This window comes from Osmerus eperlanus, chromosome 24 (genome assembly GCF_963692335.1).
Source record: "Osmerus eperlanus chromosome 24, fOsmEpe2.1, whole genome shotgun sequence".
NCBI lineage: Eukaryota > Metazoa > Chordata > Actinopteri > Osmeriformes > Osmeridae > Osmerus > Osmerus eperlanus.
Genome location: NC_085041.1, coordinates 10,389,603 through 10,399,164, shown reverse-complemented (window position 1 = coordinate 10,399,164; position 9,562 = coordinate 10,389,603). Strand labels below are relative to the sequence as shown.

General features: G+C 40.9%; 1 long non-coding RNA gene across 1 annotated transcript; it reads right to left on the bottom strand.

The window, feature by feature from the left end:
- Window positions 1-1,440, bottom strand: LOC134011218 (uncharacterized). The gene is made up of 2 exons (XR_009928393.1): window positions 1,140-1,440; window positions 1-637 (listed from the first exon to the last, which is right to left on the bottom strand). It is a non-coding gene; the product is annotated as an uncharacterized LOC134011218 (long non-coding RNA).
- Between the last annotated feature and the right edge of the window lie 8,122 nt (window positions 1,441-9,562).

Here is a 9,562-nt window from a genome sequence, read left to right as displayed (position 1 = left end):
GTTTGTTCTGCATCTTTATTTAATCTTTCCCTACTATATAGTATCATTTTATGCATGTGTAGTGCACAATGATTAAACCTCAAGGACTTGGTTGTGAAAGGCTACAGTACAACTACATGATAGTCAACATGACTATTCAAATATGTACACATGTTATTTTAGTCTCTGCTATGAAAAGAGTGTAAAGGGTGACACAATAAAGGTAACGCTTTTGTCTACACTGCGCTGTCTTGGTCTTGCACCTAGCATCTTGGATTTCATAATGGTTGGGTGTGATGCATGGGGATGTATTGCATGCTCCAAATAGGGAGTCGTGATGTAGGCTACGGCTTCCCAGCTGATAGTGAGAGGAGAAAGAGGTGGTTTGCTAAAGTCTACAGGAGCAAACTCAATATAACTCAATAACGACCACAATTAAAAGCATAGTAATGACAAAAATACTGTGGTTTAAATATAAGACAGCCCACTCCATCACATTTTCCCTCATCCAGAAATCTCTCATCCAGTGGTCTCCCATCCAGCGCTCCTTCAACTAGTGGTCTCCCATCCAGCGCTCCTTCGTCCAGTGGTCTGACATCCACCTCCAAGGCACTGGGCCTCCTTTTCAGCTCACATCAACATCAGTAGCAATGCCAGACTGCAAGGGCCATAGACACACACACATAAACAGACAGTAAACTGTAATGATAATCACATGATGGACTGAATGTTACAATGGTCTCTAACTCATAGTTTGCTTAGTAAACATTCACTTTATGAATAGATTAACCATGTTGTACTATGTTCTTTGATGGTTCCTTGACACTGTATAATATCATCCAATTTCTTACTGTACCAACCCCCAGACTATGGTGCAAATAAGCGACCACAGTTAGGATTAATAATTAAATACAGCTTTCCTCTCACACAAACTTGTTTGTAGGCATTAGTTTCTCAATAAATATAAATAGTGCACTAAATTATCTAGCTACACTGATCATTACATAAACAGGTCATCACTCACTTCGTAGCACATTGTTTTTGCTACGTTCTGGCTTCTACATGTCTAGCTAGCATCAAAAAATCTCGGCACTTTAAGATACTGAAATGTTAAATGTACTAGATGCCAGAAAATGAGCCAAGAACTTCCACACTCTTACCTTGGCACAACTCCATCATACAGTACAGTACAACTGTTCCTCAACGACGATGCTGCTGTGTTTGAAACTGATGCTAGCTCGCTCTAGTTCTAACTAGCCTACAGTACAGTACAGTACCATGAACGTAAAGGCAATTGACGCAACTCTTTCTCTTTATGACTCTGCAGGCAGCTAAATGGTACAAATTGGTATCCAGAGCCTCAACGCGAAAAAGTTAAACATCTTGACTAGCACTTTTTTTAGCAAGGTTAGCTAGCCAAAACTCTCATATCTCGCTATCTATTGCGTGTGTGCAGTCTTTTGTTTACTAAGGTAGTCATAGCAACCCCAGGCATGGAAAGTCCATCTTCGCACTCTGATACCGATCAACCAATGGGGTTAAGGTGACACCGTGACATACATTGATTGACAGCTTACCTCATTAGCTTAAGGACAAGGAAATACAGAAATAAATGTACACAGAAATAAATAAATACAGAAATAAATGTACACAGAAATAAATAAATACAAAAATAAATAAATACAGAAATAAATGGCCATGTAAATAAATAAATACGTAATTAAGATGTTTTCATACATTTATTTTCATATATTTACATTTTTTTATGTATAAATACATTTATTTATACATTTATTTATTTATTTATTTTTTATTTTGGCAGGTTTGGTCCTCCATACAGGAGTTGGTGCCCTACGCACAGCGCGTAGTGAGCGTTATGGGAGCGGCGGCACTGGCTACTAGACAACACAAACACTGTTTTTGACGTGATTTAACATAACATTTTGATCGAACGAGTTGCAATAAAGTACTCACATTAAGGAAAGTCAGGACTGCGTTCATAACGTGATATGACATTTTAGTTGACATTGTCCAGGGCCCCTTAGATGTCATGTGCCCCTGGGCAAGTGCCCAGTTGCCCTAATGGTTAATCTGGCCCTGGGTGAACCTGGATTGTTTTGCAGTGGTTTACACAGTCTCGCTAAACAGATGATTGTAATGTTGTGATGGGCTCAAATAAACACTCATTGCTTTGTTTTACAACCGGAGGATTGATAAGATCCTCTTTTTATACCCAATCATGTTACTGACCTGTTTGCAATTAACCTAGTTAGTTGCAAAATGTTCCTCCAGCTGTTCCAATTACTTTTTCCAGCCGCCGACCCAACTTTTTGGAGACGTGTTGCTGCCATCAAATTCAAAATTACCTTATTATTTTCTTACAATGGTACATTTCATCAGTTTAAACATTTGACATGTTTTATATGTTCTATTGTGAATAACATAATGGGTTTCTGAGATTTGTAAATCATTGTATTCTGTTTTTAATTTAATTTTACAAAATGTCCTGCACAACTGTTTTGGAATTGGGGTTGTATATATATGTGTGTGTGTGTGCTTATAATTATACAAATCAGTGAGGATTCATGTTTTCACTGTGTTTTGCATAATTAGCACAATTGATTTTCTTAAACTTATAATGTTTATAATGTTTGGTAATGTACCGTACATAATAAATAACTTGTATTAATCCGGCATCTTGACTATTCAAGCACACAGCATCTTCAAATCTTCCTTGACAACATCCTATTGCAAAACAAAATAAAAATATGTGAAAATATAGCTGCAATCAGCAATGAGGTGGCCAAGCAGGTAAAGTGACCCTAACAACACTTTAGACATCCTCCGAATAGGGTTCCGAATACACGTAGGATGTTCGGTGGGAATCCATCAAAGATTTGTTGAGATAAGACACAAGTTTCTGTTTGCCGGATCTGCTGTCGATTTCGATTGGCTGTACCAGACAAACGGTTTCGAGAATAAAAAATCCTTTGATGATTTGTGTGAGAATTTTTTTACTATTTACAGCTAGACAGCCACTGTGGTGTACCTGGCTTCCTTTGCAGTGGCTTAGTCTCGCTAAACAGATAATCAGCATCATGACAAGCTCGATGGCTGTGGCTGGATTTGAACCTCTGAACTTTCACTTGTCAGGACACCGTCTTATCCTAGTTAGCTCTTCTCAGTGCTGATAATTGCTGTGTTACTATGTAGTTTCACTTGTGGCAAGCAGTTGCCAGATTTGGCCTAAGTTTAAACAGCTGTCATTCAGACATATTTGCCATATCAAGTTGATTGTGGTCTGAAGATAAATCATACAGAGTCCCGAGTCCATGTACCAATTTTGTTGTCAATGCAGCAAAGATGTGCTGAGATATATGACTCACTTCTTTTATGGCGGCTTAGTTGCTGAATTTGATTGTCTTTAACTGACAAACGATTACGAAAATAAAATCCATTCATAACTTTTGTGAGGCTTGATCTGAAGATCATGTCTGCAAATTCTGGGGAAGATCGGATGAAAATTGTAAGAGGAGTAGCGAAAAAACCTTTTTACTTAAAATTCAAAATGGCGGAAAATCTGTACAACCGGAAATGACGCCATGGACTGCATTGAACTTGTGTTGATCCAAATGATGCATACGGTTCAAAAGTTACGTGTGTAAACACACCTCCAAATTTACCTGCTGGTGGCGCTAGAGTGCTCCAATGGGAGACATGAAACTTGGTGAAATGATGACGGGAATCCATTTAACCCATGTAATCCTGATTTCTTTCCAGACATGAAAATATCCAAATCATGTGTCATTAGTAACCCTTTGAAATCATACAAAAAAAAATTCAAGTAAAAGTGGGTGAAAAGTATGTTTTATGGTCGGTCACAATTGTACCCACCCACCACCGTCCCCTTCTCCCCCATGTTGTCTGTCTGTACTCCCCGTGGGGGATTTAACTTGTTGCTCTCTGCCTCATGTCATGCTGCAGTGAAGGCAGGGAGTGCTTACCCATGTACATCCATTCCATTCTCATAATTTATGAAGATATTATGGATTAAAAAACATTTGTTGCTGCTCATTTACACTTCAGAATACTAAGAGTGAAGTGTAGAATGAAAAGGCTCTCTTCATTTCCCTTAGTGCAAGAGGGAATGGTGAACAAAGAAATTGAGAAATCCTGCATCCCTTAAGTTTTCCCCTTATAGTCCATCCATCCATCCATCATCTGCCGATTTTCTGGGGGTCGGGTCGCGGGGGCAGCAACCTAAGCAGGGAGGCCCAGACTTCCCTCTCCCCGGCCACTTCCACCAGCTCTTCCTGGGGGACCCCGATGCGTTCCTAGGCCAGCCGAGAGACATAGTCCCTCCAGCGTGTCCTGGGTCTTCCCCGGGGCCTCTTCCCATTGGGACGTGCTCAGAACACCTCACCAGGGAGGCGTCCAGGAGGCATCCTTATCAGATGCCAGAGCCACCTCAACTGGCCCCTCTCGACGCGGAGGAGCAGAGGTTCTACTCTGAGCCCCTCCCGGATGACCGAGCTTCTCACCCTATCTCTAAGGGAGAGCCCGGACACTCTGCGGAGAAAACTCATTTTGGCCGCTTGTATTCGCGATCTCGTTCTTTCGGTCACGACCCACAGTTCGTGACCATAGGTGAGGGTAGGAACGTAGATCGATTGGTAAATAGAGAGCTTCGCCTTTTGACTCAGCTCCTTCTTCACCACGACGGACCGATGCAGAGCCCGCATCACTGCGGACGCCGCACCGATCCGCCTGCCGATCTCGCGCTCCATCCTTCCCTCGCTCGTGAACAAGACCCCGAGATACTTGAACTCCTCCGCTTGGGACAAGATCTCCTCCCCGACCCGGAGATTGCACTCCACCCTTTTCCGGTCGATAACCATGGCCTCAGATTTGGAGGTGCTGATTCCAATCCCAGCCGCTTCGCATTCGGTTGCGAACCGCTCCAGTGAGAGCTGAAAGTCACGGCCCAATGAAGCCAACAGGACCACATCATCTGCAAAAAGCAGCGACCCGATCCTGAGGTCACCAAACCGGACCCCCTCAACGCCCCGGCTGCGCCTAGAAATTCTGTCCATATAAGTTATGAACATAATCGGTGACAAAGGGCAGCCCTGGCGGAGTCCAACCCTCACCGGAAACAAGTTCGTCTTACTACCGGCAATGCGGACCAAACTCTGGCACCGGTCGTACAGGGACCGAACAGCCCCGATCAGGGAATCCGGTACCCCGTACTCCCGGAGCACCCCCCACATGAGCCCCCGAGGGACACGGTCGAACGCCTTTTCCAAATCCACAAAACATGTGTAGACTGGTTGGGCGAACTCCCATGCACCCTCCAGGACCCTGCCGAGGGTGTACAGCTGATCCACAGTTCCACGGCCAGGACGAAAACCACATTGTTCCTCCTGAATCCGAGGTTCGACAATCCGACGGACCCTCCTGGTTTCACTGTCATTGCCCACATGAGCATTGAAGTCCCCCAGGAGGACGAGGGCATCTCCGGGAGGAGCGCTTTCCAGCACCCCCCCCAGAGACTCCAAAAAGGGTGGGTACTCTGCGGTGCCGTTTGGTGCGTAAGCACAAACAACAGTGAGGACCCGTCCCCCCACCCGATGGCGGAGGGAGGCTAACCTCTCGTCCACCGGGGTGAACCCCTATGTACAGGTGCCGAACCGGGGGAAACAAATATTCCCACCCCAGCTCGACGCTTCTCACCGAGGGCAACTCCAGAGTGGAAGAGAGTCCAGCCCCTCTCAAGGAGACTGGTTCCGGAGCCGATGCTATGCGTTGAGGCCGACTATATCTAGCCGGAACCTCTCTACCTCGCGCACCAGCTCAGGCTCCTTTCCCGCCAGCGAGGTGACGTTCCACGTCCCTAGAGCTAGCTTCTGCAGCCGAGGATCGGACCGCCAAGGCCCCCGCCTTCGGCCGCCGCCCGTCTCACCCTTATAGTGATGTGATATAGTCGAACTGAACGGCGGCTTGGGCTGTCCTGGAGACCGGGGTGGGAGTCTACCTGGCTGGGGTGAGTGTTCCAAGTTCTCCTTTCATTCTTCACCGGTCTGGGCCCTCCGCAGTTAGCTTTATCCTCGGTTTCAATCGGCTAGCATACCCCCTAGACAACGACGACCGTAACAATTGGGGAGCTCGTCCGGGAATGGAATATGAAGCTGTTTGTCTAATTATATTAGCTAGCAGGGAGGATATTTAGGATGACTGTTTAGACCAGACTAGCAGTACCGCAGTGTAGAGCCGTGTTGTTTTGTTGCTGGGTAGCGGAACTAGGTCGTGAGGTTAGCTAGTCATGTCAGACGATTGTTAGTAGCCGAAACGGTAAAGTGATTGATTTTTGGTATTTTTGACGGCAGTTGCTGTGCGCTTCGAATTTGAGGGTGGTAAGCAGGGTTCTAAATTAACTTTTTTGATCACCAGCCAATGCAATCAGAATTTCCACTAGCCAAATTCTTTCCGGTGAAAATAAGAACAATTATGAGTTTCACTGAATGCATTTGATAATTTTATTAACATTGTTGGCATGAAAAACACAGAAAATGAAGTTAAACTAGAAAGGCATTTCCTGCAGAAAATGCGTTGGAATGCTGAAAGATTTAATTATTTTTTTTAAATTGCAGAAAATACAGAAATGAGAAAATACCCGCAAGCTGAAATGAATTTCAAAAATGTGTGAGTCACACAAAAGAGGCAGTGTGGAAACTGAACGGCATCATCTAACAATGCTAAGAGCTGAAATACAATGCGGGAGAAGCTTAAAGCTGAACTGTTAAACAGAAAAAGAAGTAGGCCTAGGCTAGCTAGTCATAAAAAGAATATTATAGTCTTAACAGCTGAAATTATAGTTGGGATAGTAATAGCAGTAGCAGATTTAGCCTATCATTGAGTGCGTTTACTCGGCTTTCTTAGTAGGATTCAATGTGTTGATTGAATGAAACATACAGCAGTAGGGCCGATACAAGAAGACACGGCGACACTTTGTTGCAGAAGGATGATGGTGCAAGTTCTGTCCGTGGAGCATACAACGATTAATAAAAAGAATTATGTAGACGCGCTTATTGAGTAATCGCATAACTAATTACACATGTAAACGGAGTAATCGTATGGCATAAACCGACAATTGCTAGTAATCGGGTTTCTCATGGTCAAGTAAGCGCACTCAGTGGCGTAGTAGAATAAAACAGCGAGGTGAAGTTAGTTTCATATTCGACATTCGACATTCGTCTCACATTCGGAAAACGCTACTTTGCAGCGTCGAGTTAGGGACCGGGTGAAAATTACCCATACAATTTTGAAAAATGATGACTTTTATAATATTTTTATGGATATAAAAACCAAAGTGCCACCAGATTATTCTAATAATGTCTGGCCTGCTTCCACACCCTTTATTTTTTCAATAAAGTTTTGAATAAAATTCCAATTAATCGCTAATCTATGAAAATAGCATAAAATCCTCGCTAATCTCAATATCTTTTTCAAACTTGTGTCAAAAAATCTCAAATATACACCATATTATTCTAATAATGTCTGTCCTACTTCCACACCCTTTACTTTTTCCATAAAACTTAAAAAAAATGATAGAAAATTGCTAATCTCTGAAAATAGCATGAAATCCTTGCTAATCTCAATATCTTTTTCAAATTTGTGTCAAAAATCTCAAATATACACCAGATTATTCTAATAATGTCTGTCCTACTTCCACACCCTTTACTTTTTCAATAAAACTTTTTAAAAAATGATAGAAAATCGCTAATCTCTGAAAATAGCATGAAATCCTTGCTAATCTCAATATCTTTTTCAAATTTGTTTCAAAAAATCTCAAATACACACCAGATTATTCTAATAATGTCTGGCCTACTTGTACACCCTTTACTTTTCCAATAAAGTTTTGAATAAAATTCCAATTAATCGCTAATGTCTGAAAATAGCATGAAATCCTTGCTAATCTCAATATCTTTTTCAAATTTGTGTCAAAAAATCTCAAATATACACCATATTATTCTAATAATGTCTGGCCTGCTTCCACACCCTTTATTTTTTCAATAAAGTTTTGAATAAAATTCCAATTAATCGCTAATCTATGAAAATAGCATAAAATCCTCGCTAATCTCAATATCTTTTTCAAACTTGTGTCAAAAAATCTCAAATATACACCATATTATTCTAATAATGCCTGTCCTACTTCCACACCCTTTACTTTTTCCATAAAACTTTTTAAAAAATGATAGAAAATTGCTAATCTCTGAAAATAGCATGAAATCCTTGCTAATCTCAATATCTTTTTCAAATTTGTGTCAAAAATCTCAAATATACACCAGATTATTCTAATAATGTCTGTCCTACTTCCACACCCTTTACTTTTTCAATAAAGTTTTGAATAAAATTCCAATTAATCGCTAATCTATGAAAATAGCATGAAATCCTCGCTAATCTCAATATTTTTTTCAAACTTCTGTCAAAAAATCTCAAATATACACCAGATTATTCTAATAATGTATGTCCTACTTCCACACCCTTTACTTTTTCAATAAAACTTTTTACAAAATGATAGAAAATCGCTAATCTCTGAAAATAGCATGAAATCCTTGCTAATCTCAATATCTTTTTCAAATTTGTTTCAAAAAATCTCAAATACACACCAGATTATTCTAATAATGTCTGGCCTACTTCTACATTCTTTACTTTTCCAATAAAGTTTTGAATAAAATTCCAATTAATCGCTAATGTCTGAAAATAGCATGAAATCCTTGCTAATCTCAATATCTTTTTCAAATTTGTGTCAAAAAATCTCAAATATACACCAGATTATTCTAATAATGTCTGGCCTACTTCCACACCCTTTACTTTTTCAATAAAACTTTTTTTTTAAATGATAGAAAATCGCTAATCTCTGAAAATAGCATGAAATCTTCACTAATCTCAATAACTTTTCCAGACTGGTGTCTAAAAATCTCAAATATACACCAGATCATTCTAATAATGCCTGGCCTACTTCCACACCCTTTACTTTTTCAATAATAAAATAATAAAATTCCAATTAATCGCTAATCTATGAAAATAGCATGAAATCCTCGCTAATTTTATAGAAGACGAGTAATCATTTTATACAAGAAGACAGGATCACATCCACCACAACGGTTCCATTGACAGTCTCAGCTGTCAAGTCTTAGGTAAAACACTTTATATGTAAGAAATATTTTGAATCCAGTCAATACTGAGAGAGAGAGAGAGAGAGAGAGAGAGAGAGAGAGGTATGTGTAAGATTACTCTGATGTAACCCCTCGACACACCCCATCACATGGAGTGTCAGAAAAATTGAAGATGTAACTTTTTTATTCTGTATAAAATGATACTGTGTTCAGCATTCCTTGTGTGCAAAGAGAGGCCTACCCCCAAATCTGAACTATGGGTACACACACAAGACCCTTATCATGGAGCTGAGGACTAAGGGGGGGTTTGTTTGTTTTAAAGAGATACTGTTTGACAAGGGCTAGATGGAGACGCAAACTCTGGTGACCATTTGCTTGACACCTATATGGTTGAGTTTTTACGA